The sequence below is a fragment of the Hemicordylus capensis genome, chromosome 2 (genome assembly GCF_027244095.1).
Source record: "Hemicordylus capensis ecotype Gifberg chromosome 2, rHemCap1.1.pri, whole genome shotgun sequence".
Lineage (NCBI taxonomy): Eukaryota > Metazoa > Chordata > Lepidosauria > Squamata > Cordylidae > Hemicordylus > Hemicordylus capensis.
The window spans coordinates 142129210-142142265 of NC_069658.1; the positions used below are offsets into that span (position 1 = coordinate 142129210).

Below are 13056 nucleotides of genomic sequence, written 5' to 3' on the forward strand. Positions count from 1 at the left end.
ACTCCTCCGTGGGATTGGCCGCAGGCAGGAGGTGTCTAACCCTAAACGCTCCCGCCGCCGCCGCCGCCCCACCTCCCAGCCCTTCCCCTCCTCTGACCTAAGCACGGGGGTCCAGCCGGGCTCCTGCCTGGTGAATCTTCTGAGCGGACACTGCCACCGAAATTCCCTTACTCAGCAGCCTCCATCCCACGGAGCTCTGGGGAAAGGACAGTGGCAGTGGTGTATACATCATGGGGCCGGCAGGCAGGCAGCACCCAAAGGGAGAGAGACAGCGGAGCAGGACGACGCTCAGCAGGTCTCTGGAAGAGGAGGAGGAGTCTTCCAAAAACAACTTGGACTATTGCAGACTAGAGTGGGGCCAATTAAAATGCACGACATGTAAAAGATACAAAGGTGTGTATGGCAGATACACTGAAAGATACCCTTCTGCTAATGCCATAATAAAGGACATTATCTTCATAAAGAGCAGGCAAGAATTCCAACTCCATAACAGGAGCCTGGTATGGATTTGTGGTTCAGTCTTCTCAGGTCTCGGTTGTGATCAGAGGCGCTCTTATCCCTGGACTTCTGGGCCCAAGTCCAGGGCCTCCACACCCCTTTGGGGCTTCAAATTCTTTTTAGTCTGTCGTGGGAGGTGTGGTCGCAGTGCCACGCAACTGCCCGCACGGCACTTGGCGCCCAATGCAACTGTGACCTTCTTCGCTGGGTGCTTTGGAGACAGAGGGGGGAGTGGGGAAAGTGTTAAGTAAGCTGCATGTTGGAATGTTTCTGCAAATGCATGTTTGCATAAATAGACTGTTTTCTTACATTCTTGTGAGTTCAGTTGCTGTTTGTGCCCTCAAAAACCCATGTGTTAAAAATACTGTGTGTGTGTCATGGAGTGTATAGGGGGATGATGCTTAACTTTCAGGAGGGCCTCCAGCAGGGGGTGGGTGGCTCCAAAGGTCTTTAGGTCCAGGCTCCAAAATTACCTAGGTGCACTTCTGCTCTCAACTGAAGTATATGCTGAAATGCTACCAGACCACTTACTAGTTGAGATGTCCCCCCTCCCCCCCCCCCTTTAACGGATTTCAATTAAGACATCAGGGTTGCAATCCTATTTACACTTTATTAAAATCAACCCCCACTGGGCACAGTGAGACTTATTTCTAAGTAAATCCACATAGTGTTACTGTGTACTTCCTTTCTATGAGATTATCATATCGACACTTTGCAATTATACTGCAAACAACGTTACATCATGTTTATATAAAACTCTGCACTATAGATGGTTTAATAATAATAATAATAATAATTTTAAAAGCCTATGCAGTTGATCTGCCATTTTGTAATTATTCTGTTTCCTCCTTGTGGGTGAGTCCTCAGAATTCTACTCCAGAATGACTTTTCCTTCCCCTTGATTCTAGGAGCAGGCAGAAAGCAAGAGTATAAGTGTTTGTGCATGTGTTTTACAAGCTGCAATCCTTTGTATACATTGATCTTCTATACGCGTACTCAGGAGTAAATGCCCCCTGAATTCATTTGGAATCTACTCCCAGATAAATGTCCATATGGCACTAGGGGTGTGCATGGAACCGGCAGTTCGGTTCAAATTCGAACCAAAATTGAACCAAACTGCCGGTCCGTGAACTAGTTTGAGTCAAACTGGGTGGCAGTTCAGTTCATGCTGTCAAACGCCTTACTTGTAAAAGCGCTGGTAAGGATTCCCCTTTCCCTACCTAAAAAAAGGGTTCAGGGGAGTGGGCAAGGAGGCACCTTACTGGCTTTGGCAGCACCAGCTCTGCCACTTGGCCCTGTCAGCGCTCCCCCCGCACCAGGGGCCACCTGGTTCCGGCCTCTGTGCATGTGCCAGAACTGATCTGCCTGCCGGCCTGTGGTGCAGGTGGGGCTAAGAGGGGCCACCAACACGAAGCTACCCCCGCCACTGCCAGGGAGCGGCCGCCACAACAGCCAGTAAGGTGCTCTCTCACCCGCCCCCAAACCCTTTTTTAGGTAGGGAATCCCCCCAACCCACTGAACTGGTCAAACGGGTTCACTCTAAAATGGTCCCGGTTCGAACTCGGACCGGTCCCTTTGGGGACTGTTTCGGTTCAAGCTTGAACTAGTCAAACCAGGCCGGTTCAATTCAAACCAGTTCTGTGCACCCCATGGTTCATATGGCACTAGGGGTGTGCATGGTGCCATATGGACAAAGCGGTTCTGCGCACCCCACTCCTATGGCACTAGGAGTCTTACTCATTTTGCTTAGCATCACTTGCTTCTGAATTACTATGCATAGGATCAGGCTGTCAGTCACATTCACTTTGATGTAGGGTTGTCCCCTGATTAAAGAAAATCTTAGTTGATAAATCATACATGCTTTTATCACTTAAATCTTCTCAAATTTGTGTAGGAATTTCTGCAGGGGGGAAGTATTATTTTTGGTTTTATGTGATATGTGGCACACACATATCACCACAGCACCATCTGTGAATGAGGCATTATCTCCTGTGTGATACAAGAGGGAATGCCTCTTCCAAGATATCACTGTCCACTCCATATTTTTTTTAAAGCACTTGTATTATACACACACGTCCATGCTCACAAACAAACATTTTCTGCCCAATTAATCTGGGGCACATTTTTAACTGACCCAGAGGATTTTAATAAATTCATCTAATTAGCTGACTAAATGCTGTTGCTCTAATTCTGCCCCCCGCCCCCCACAGGCTTATTTGTATATACAGTTCATATTCATCACTTGGCAAATGTAACCACATTTTAAGAGTGATGAATGGAGTTGGGTTCCATTGGGATCAATTACTATTTAAGGCTGAAATACTTATAAGACATGGAACAGTTTCTCTAAAGGCTAACCAACAGTATGTTCCTAAGAATGTTTACTCAGATGTAAGTCTCACTGACTTAAATAGGATTTATTCCTAAGTAAGTGGACTAAGCCTACGCATACTTCCCTGGAAGTAAGTTCTATTGAACTCCATAGGAATTACTTCTGGGTAACATTAATAGGATTGTTCTGTAAGGGAAATATAACTATGTTTACAAGGAAGTGGTGGGAGGGAATGGTTTGCAAAAAGAGTCCCACACACACACCACTATCGACTGACACTGAAGTCAGATTGTCATGTTATCTCATTGGGCAACATGATTGGAGAAGCCAAGTCATGCTTTTGCAGAGATTATCATTAATCAGCAACTCACTTCTCTGCAGTAGTCCCCGAGAATGGTCTGAAAATGCTGAAAGCCGCTCTGGTTGAAGTAAGTGTTGCAGGAGATCCATGACTCTATCATCTGATGTTTTGCTTTTACTTTAAAGCAGTCACAGGGTGCTTCAGTTTTCACTGGAGCAACAACATTAGAGGAAGGAGGTATTCAACCTCCCTGTTGCCATTTTTAAGGATGTGCACAAAATGGATTTTTTTTTTTTGTTTCAAGCTCAAAATGAAACACAAAACGGCTAAAACATTTAGTCAAAACAGTGGTTGAACCGGCTGTTTTGATGAAACAACTCAAAACGTTTTGAGTGTTTTGGCCCTAGGGAACAATATGGAAACTCTTTGGGCAACATGCCTGGAGAAGCTAAGTCATACTTTTGCAGAGATTTTTCTAAATGGATTACACTCCCCTTGATGGGCCATGTTCACAGTCTGGGGGTTGCTCATTGATCCAGCATTATTACTAGAGGCTCAAGTGGCCTCTGTGGCTCAAAGTGCCTTTTATCAATCAATCAGTCTATTATTATTTATTAAAGAGAAAAAGAGGACGACCAGCAGCAAGGTGGATGGACTCGATTATGACAGCAATGAATTCACCACTGAGAGACCTTAAAGGCCAAGTTGAAGACAGATCATCCTGGAGAGACTCTATCAATGTGGTCGCTAAGAGTTGCCACCGATTGGATGGCACTCAATCAATTAATAAATAATAATAATAATAAATAATAAACAAACTCAAAACACTCCATTTCTCCCCATGGGTAGCTGCCAGGGACACCAAAGGGGGTTGTGTGATAGGGCATGATGGTTGCTACCTACCGCCCAATCCACAAAAGAAATGAGCAAGTAGGTGGCTTAAATTTTTTTTAACCTTTCCCCCAAACCTCCACAGGATCATATGGAGGTTTGGGAGAAAGGTGAAACATTTTTTTAAGAAAATCACCTACTTGCCCTTTTTGTGTGTGGGGGTTCAGTGGTAGGTAGCACCCATCATGCTCTACCACACAACCCACTTTGGTGTCCCCAGGAGCTACCCATGGAGAGAAATTGGGTGTTTTGAGTTTCCAGAACAAGCAGCACTCACACACACAAGTTTTGCATTGCAATTTGCAATGCATTTTTCAACGCTGCTTTGAAAAACACTGCAAAAGCACACAGTAAATGGGTATCTGTCCCTCCGAACACAGAACACACATTTCAAACACAGCCCAAAAAAGCCCCCCCCCCCAAAAGATCATTAACCCAGAATCCACTGCCAGCCACAGTGCCTGCACTGCAGTAACATCACTGGCACAATTTCCTGTCTCTCACACAATTATGACTCCTTACATTACTTCTTAGCATTGCAACAGCTGCCACAACAGTACCCTTGCTTAGCAGCAAGCATAGCCATAAGCTCAACTAGAGCAACTTCTTCAGCCACATTTTTGGCTGAGTATACCCTGTAATGCAAAGCAGAACAGAGCAGTGAGTGAAGTGCAAGATAATCTCAGGGCCAGATATCATCACAGCAATCACCAAGAAATATTACACAATATACAAACACAGAGAGCTGCCACTGTCTATTTCTCACCACAACACTATCTCACAAATGAAACAAACCACAAATCAAGCAAGGTAAACACCTAAGTTCTGCCTTTGTCAATCTGAGATCAGCAAAACCAGAAGGTTACAGCAACAATAGCACAGCATATAATACTCTGTGTTAAGAAAAAACCACAGAATCATCCTCCTCTCCTGTCATGATGTATCCTCTTCCTCAAGAGAGGCACAGTATAGGGGCTCTCTCTGCCTCCCAGTCCCTTTGAATATATTTTGAATTTGAATTCCTTTGTTTTGTGTTTCCTGCTCCCTCTTCCCAGCCAATGGGGGTACAGTTGCCCATGACAACACTTGATGATAACAAGCCAACCAAGAAGCAAGGAGATAGCAAGCCAACCGGAAACCATTGCCAGAAAAGCAACCAACAAGGGGGAAATAGGCCTCCAAAATGGCACTCAAAACACTCAAAACCTGCAGTTCCGAGTTGAAATGTTTCGACATCTAAATGTGTTGCACATGCCTAGCCATAGCGGGGAAATAACCTGCCTAAAGAGAAGGAGGCTGTTAGGGACATAGGGACATAGGAAGCAGCCATATACTGAATCAGACCATTGGTCTATCTAGCTCTGTATTGTCTTCACAGACTGGCAGCGGCTTTTCCAAGATTTCAGGCAGGAATCTCTCTCAGCCCTGTCTTGGAGAAGGCAGGGAGGGAACCTGAAACCTTTTGTTCTTCCCAGAGTGGCTCCATCCCCTGAGGGGAATATCTTGCAGTGCTCACACTTCTAGTCTCCCATTCATATGCAACCAGGGCAGACCCTGCTTAGCTAAGGGGACAAGTCATGCTTGCTACTACAAGACCAGCTCTCTCGGGGTACGAATCCCCGCTGCTGTGTTTCCCAGATTGAATATGGGAAACTCCTATATCAGACAGCAGCGATATAAGAAGGTGCTGAAAGGCATCGTCTCATACTGTGCCGGAGATGGCAATGGTAAACCCCTCCTTGTATTCTACCAAGAAAACCACATGGCTCTGTGGTCGCCAGGAGTCGACACCGACTCGATGGCACAACCTTTCCTTTCTTTTCCTTTCCATTCCAGCCCAGAGCTGCTATTAACCCATGTTTCGACACTGAAATGTTTTGCATATCCCCAGCCATTTTACAGATATAAAGCGTCTTCATTCCAGCCCAGAGAAGCTATTAACCCACAGTGGGGAAAATTATATATTGGTTCTCCTGTGCTTCCAGTCCACTGCTGCTCTTTGCAGATGTGTTATAACTAGTGCTTGTTAGCACTAACTAACATAACATAACTTTGTTATGCACTTTGTTATGCACTAACATAACTTTGTTATGGACACACTCCCAATAAGAGTGAATGCTACTAATGACATAAATAATTAATGACATTTAGGACCTCTGAAATTGATCACAGTAACCCTTAGCAGCAGTTATGTCGCACTCAAGGGCGCTTTCCAGATTAGAGCCTGTAATGGAGTCATGACATACCTCTGAAGTGTGCTTCCACACTTCCTGTGTTGTGACACCACAGTTCCTATGCAGTGCTGTTCACATTTCTGATGCCTTGTTTCAGATTTAATCGCTGCTATTTATTGCTATAACATTGTATGTCTGGCGTAAAAAGGTTGCTGTATTTTCTGGTTGTTAGTTTTTGCGAGACTGCTCCCCCTGCTGGGCACTTTGCTATTTATGTTAATGTGATTTGCCCGAACCGAAGCATTTTGCCACTGTTGAGTGGGTAACCTGGAAAGCGCCAAGGTGTTCTCAAAGTGTTTCAATATACATAACCTCAGTAATCTTTACACCAATGCTATAAGGTAGGTCACTCAGTGTTGTTATATACATGTTGCAGATGAGGGGTTGATGTGAGGCCGCCTTGTGAGTTCCTGGCAGGGGCAACATATGAAGAAGAGAACTTCCTGGACACTAAGGCTATTCTCACAAGCAGCCTAACCTGGGCTAAAGCAGCCCAGCCTGGATTAAGTTGCTTGTGTGCAGTGCCGGGATCCGCATGGATCCTGGTGCTGCCCACTTGCCCGCCTAACCCCACTTTGAACCCCGGCTTTTAGCTGAGGTTAAGGCCACAAGTGCACCCTTAATCCCCGTGCCGGGATCGTGTATGTGCTCTGGCTGCTTGCAGCCCCAGCACACACAGAGATGGATGCCTAGAGCGTCTTTTTCACGGGGGTATCCCCCAAACACTATGCTTGTTGCATAGTACGTTGTGGGATATCCCAGGGATGTTGTCCCAGCCTCTGGAGATCCATGCAGTGGATTGTACAGGTGCACACCTCGCACGCCAAAGACAAGCAGAACAATCATCTTGGGGAAGGTAGATTAAACCCTGCCTTCCCTACCACCCCACTCCCCACCCTGGTACTGGGTGTGAAAACAACCTCACTATGTTACGCAAGCTCTCTAAAATTAGATTTTTTGTGGTTTCTTGATGGCAAGAAATAGAAGTGCTGTAAAGAAGAAAGTGCTGCATCACAGTCCTTCTGGTACATTAATATATGGCATAAATAGAGAGCTAGGATAAAAATAACTTTAATGATTAGTAACTAAAGAACAACCAGTGTTCAGAGAAGTGTGTGTGTGAGGGGGAGAATCGTACCAAGCCATATTTTTTTTATTTGATGGGAAGTGATGAAATTTGATCCTTTCCTTTACTGAAAAGGTAGCCAGTGAAATTTAATGGCTAAGAGTATGAATATGAGCTGGAAGCCCCTAGTTCAAATGTCATCTTTCCCTACAAGAGAGTAAGAATATATTGGGTGGCCATCTCACCCTCTGCTCTTTTTATCATCTGAATCCATAGGTTTAGAGCAGCTTACAGTAGTTTTCTAAAATATTTCATTTTTCACATGTTAGTTCTGCAAGAATTGTATTTATTCATTCATTTGATTTATATACCACCCTTCCAAAAATGGCTCAGGGCAGTTTTGAATGCAAAGTACTGGAGGACTCATGACACCAAATATTAAGCAAGCAAAAATGACAACATTATATCAAAGCTGATTATATCCAACTTAAAGGAAAACAAAAATCAAATGTATCTGAAAGCTGTGAAAGTCCATCAGTTGAATATTTATTGATGGGACTTGAAATCTCATCTTATTTATTATATTTTTATCCCACTCTTCTTCCAAGGAACTCAAGGGGTGTACATGGTATCCCCCGCCATTTTATACTCACAACAGCCCTGCAAGGTTTAATCTCTAACATCTCCAAGTAGGGCTGGGAACGACTCCTGCCTGAAACCTTGGGGGAGCCCCTGCCAATCAATGTAGACAATGCTGAGCTAGATGGTCCAATGGTCTGACATGGTATAAGGCAGCTTCCTATGTTTAAGGTAGGTTACACTGAGAGATAAACTGACTGGCCCAACATCATCCAGTGAGTTTCATGGATGAGTGGGGATTTGAACCTTAGTCTTCCAAGTCCTAGACTGACACTTGAACCACTACCCCATGCTAGCTCATATGTTCAAAGACCTTAAAAGACAGCTTATAACAGTGACAATCACAAGAAAAGACAGCACATCAAAACAGGACTACAATGGCCTACAGTTATTATAAAAGGTTCAGTTAAAGACCTCACAGAAGAGAAGGGTCTTGATTGCCTTCTTAAAGATTGTCAGTGAGGCAGTTTGCCAAATCCTTGCAGCGCCTGCCACCACAATAAAATTCAGGCTTCTAGTTACCAACCAAATTTGTGACAATGGCAAGCCAGAAAGCAGGGCTTGTGAGGTTGGTCTTATTGCCCAGGCAGGCTCATATGGGCATAGGCACTCATTCAAATATCCAAGTCTCAGACTGTGTAGAGCACTTTGGATTGAGTTCAAAAGCTCACTAGTAACCACTGTAGTTGGTGCAGCATAAATGTCACACTTTTCGTGCTCCTACAAGCATCTCTGTGGCTGCATTCTGTACCAGCTGAAACTTCCAGAATGATTTCAAGGCAACCCCATATAGAACATGTTACAGTCATCCAACCAGACAATGGCTCTGAGACCATCTGATTCAGCTATGAATAATAATGGTACAGAATGTTGTGAACCGCCCTGAGCCATATCGGAAGGGCGGTATATAAATCAAACAAACAAACAAATAAATGGAACAATAAGACTCCGACTATTAGAACTGATTTGTTTTTACAGTTTGTATATTTTCCTTTAGCTGTTGAACTGATACTAACAATCTTCTGTTCCTTTTATTAAAATGCCGTGCTTAAAAATATATATTGCAACCCAGTGTGACTAAAAAAAGACTCAAATACACAAGCAAATTTCATTACAGAAAATGTCCACTAGTGACAACAAAGCATACTGCATGTGGTCACTGTAATTAAATTAGTGTGACACATAGGACTTCTTCTAATTCACTTAAAGTTTGAGCACAGGTTCTAATCCTAAATCTGGCCTAAAATTGCTTGACACTTACGAAGCAACTTTCCACAAAGTACTCAGACTTGCCATGGATGTGCTGAGAGGCAGAGATAATGTTATTCCAACCAGGTATTGCTTGGAAGGCTAAGAAAATACAACATTTCTCTCCACTCTTACCTTGAGAAAGGATGTCAGGATCTCCCACCCTTGAATGACTCAACACTGAGCATCTATTTAGTCTTTCAACATTGGCCAAAGTTCAAAGTTAGGCTGAAACAAATAATTGTAAATATTTGAAAGTTGTCAGCTGTTCCAATGTTGCCATGAATGTGGCATTTTGAGTTCAAAACTGAGATTTGCATTTTGAAGTTATGAAATTCTACCTCAAAATGTGAATGTTTTAAGCTCAATTCTAAACACACTTTACAGGGAGCTAAATGGGACTTACTTGTGAGCAAATATGCTCAGGAGTACACTTTTAGATTTGTTGGCATCTTTACTGTTTCACACTAAAAGAAAAGTTACTCAAAGAAGTCTTGTATGCCTGCCCCTTTGAGAGAATATATGACTGCCAATCACTCTGAGAATTAGATTACTATCTTGGGAATTTGTTGTGCCTTCATTAAGCCCCCCCAGGTGCTGAATGCTTTAACAAAGCTCCTTGGCAGCATGGGTGGGGGTCATTTTACTTATTTATACATTTATTACCCTCTCTTCCTCCAAGGAACCCAGAGCAGTGTACATGGTTATGTTTATCCTTACAACAACCCTGTGAGGTAGGTTAGGTTGATAGATGAGTGACTGGCTCAGAGTCACCCAGTGAGTTTCATGGCTGAGTGAGGATTTGAAATAGGGTCTCCCCAGTTGCAATCCAGCACTCTAACCATTCCATCATACTGGCTCTCACTGTAAGTCACACATTGTCGGAGGGCTACAGGCCACCTCCAGCCTCAGAGGCAAGATGACTCTAAATACCAGTTGCAGGGGAGCAACAGCAGGAGAGAGGGCCTGCCCTCACCTCTTCTTGCCTGTAGGCTTCTCAGAGGCATTTGGTGGGCCACAGTGTAAAAGAGGATGCTGGACTGGATGGGCCTTGGTCCTGATCCAGAAGGGCTGCTCTTATGTTCTTCTTAAGCTTTGTCTGCGTCAGTGCAGGCTTCTTCAGTGCCACCAGTGCAGTGGGAGGGAAAATAAATGTAGAGAAAGGCAATGGCAATGTGGAACTGCAGTTTCCAGCAGAAACCACATGCCCCCCGTAATATTTAGTTCTGGCCTCAAATGGATTGAAAAGTGTTGCAACTATGAGATCTTAAGGAATGATGAAGTGGAAGGGTGGGGGGAGCCCTGAAGGGAAATGGCCATGCTATCCATGGTATCAATGGAAGGGAAAAATCAGACATGTACTCTGAATTTTCCAGGAAAGCTGACTTGAATGAGCTCAGAGAAAAACTAGGGAGGATCTCATGGCTCAAAATCCTAAAGAAAAAAGAGTTGAAGAGGGACGAAAGATTCTAAAAAGCAAAATCTTGAAGGCACAATCACAAACAATTCCTATGAGAGGGGGAAATGGGAGATATCCCAAGAAACCAGCATGGACGCACAGGGAACTCTCTGCACAGCTGAGAAGCAACATATATAAGAAATGGAAGGAGAGCCATATAACCAAGGAAGCGTACACAAAAGTGGCCCCAAACTGTAGGTATGGTGTCAGGAAAGCAAAGGCTCAGAATGGGCCAAAGCTCAACTGAGAAAAAAACAGCAATTTTTTAAAATGCCGGATATACGACATCATAGCACTATATTGCAGCGATTAAATTCGAAACAAGGCACTGGAAATATGAAAGGCACTCTGCTGTCAGTGTAGGGACTGTGGTGTCACAACACAGGAAGTGTGGAAGCACACTTTAGAGATCCGTTGTGACCACATTTCAGAGTGTAATCTGGGAAGCGCCTAGATGAGTTACACCCTCGGGTACTGAAGGAGGTGGCAGATGTGATCTCAGAACTACTGTCTGTAATCTTTGAGCGCTCCTGGAGAACAGGTGCAGTGCCAAAAGATTGGAGGCAAACAACTGAAGGGTTCAGAGGAGGGCAACAAAGATGGTGAGAGGCCTGGAGAGGTATCCTATGAGGAACGACTGAAGGAGTTGGATGTTTAGCCTGGAGAAAGGAAGACTAAAGGGAGATAAGACAGCCTTCTTCAAATATCTGAATGGCTGTCACTTGGAAGAGGGAGTGGAGTTGTTTTCTGTTGCTGTTGGGGCAGGACTAGAACCAACGAGTTGAAATTGTAAAGGAAGCAGATTTAGACTAGACAGTAGGAAGGATTTTGTAACTGTAAGAGCCAGGGGCGTAACTATAGGGGGGGCAGGGGGGCACGTGCCCCGGGCGCCACCCCGGCGGGTCACGTGGGGGGTGCCAAAAAGTGGCTTCCCCCCCCGCACCCCCCGGATCGCCTGCCGAGTGCAGGCAGGCTCGGCGCCGCTCTGCAGTAGTCCTCGGCAGGCGATCCACCGCGCCACTGCTCGGCCCGCTACAGGCCATGCCAACGCCGCGGGCGACCTGCCGCGCCGCCGCTCGGCCCGCTACAGGCCATCGCCAACACCGCCGCACGCACGCCGCCGAATCGCCGCCGAATCGCCGCCACCGCCGGCGATCTGCCGCCTGGGGGGCGCCGCACCGCCACCAGGTACGTGGGGGCCGAGGGGGCGGCGTGGGGGGCGCCATTTCAGGGCCGGCCAGCCCTGGGCGCCGTTTCCCACCAATACACCACTGGTAAGAGCTGTTCAGCGGTGGAACAGAGTCTTGTGCATTAGTAGGCTCTCTTTAGCTGGAGGTTTTCAAACAAAGACGGCCATCTGTCAGAGATGCTGTAGTTTCCTGGTCCAGGGGATTGGACCAGAAGACCTCTAAGGTCCCTTCCAACTCTAATATTCTCTGATTCTATGACAATATGAAGCAGAAGGAAACTGGCAATCTCTCAAAGGGACGTCAGCCCAGAATGTTGCCATCCACCATCCTAGCTGAATCCCTGGGATCCTGGCATTAAAGGTACAAATGTAATAAACTATAGGAATACGTTTTTTGTTTTTTTTTAAGAAAGCACTATATATGGTGACATAGTCATATATTTGTCAGTTCAGTACTGACAATCACTGAACTGATAGAATATGGAATCATATTCATGACATGCCAGGATGATATATTTTTTTTAATGCATAGTCCTACTAATCATTTAAAATTTCATTTGTCAGAAGTATATTACACTAACAAAATAAAAGTGTACCCAATTATTAGAAAATTGAATTGCATTTGTACTTTGTTTGGTTTTAACCCTCTCTCTTCAGGAGATTTGAGGTGCTTACAGTGAAAGCCTTTTTTCTCCTAAAAGCTCTCCAATTCATCACAATCCATGCTTTCATGTAATTGACAAGCGAGTTTGGACATAATGACCAAGTCCCTACATTTTAGCCATACAGTTCCTATGTTTCCACTGACTCTGAGCTGCCAGCACTATTTTGGCAAGTAACAGATTGAATAGTAACCTGAACATGAGCAGGCAGTGCAATGCAGCTGCTGTAAAAGCTAAGGCAGTCTTAGGCTCCACTAACAGAGGCATGGTGTGCAGATGATGAGAAAAAATAATTCCACTGTATTGGGTGCTGGTCAGACCTCACTTGGAATAGTGGCTCGGATTCAGTGCATTCCATTCAGTAATGGGAATGGTTACAGAACTGCCCACACTCCTGCAGAGCCAGGCTCTTCTACTCCTCCTAATCATTGCACAATTGCATGCTGGGACGCTACTTCCATTATTCCCATTGGAAGCAACACTGTATCGTGCGACTGTACACCAGTTAATAGGGGCCGGACAGCCCGGCTCTGCAGC

General features: G+C 45.0%; 1 protein-coding gene across 2 annotated transcripts in view; it reads right to left on the reverse strand.

The window, feature by feature from the left end:
- Positions 1-9344: 9344 nt before the first annotated feature.
- LOC128342137 (uncharacterized) overlaps positions 9345-13056 on the reverse strand; it is a 326129-nt gene continuing 322417 nt past the window's right edge. For both annotated transcript variants that reach the window (XR_008314788.1, XR_008314790.1), the window contains one exon: positions 9345-9437. The gene's annotated coding sequence lies outside the window, so the exon portion shown is untranslated. The remainder of the gene's footprint in view (positions 9438-13056) is intronic.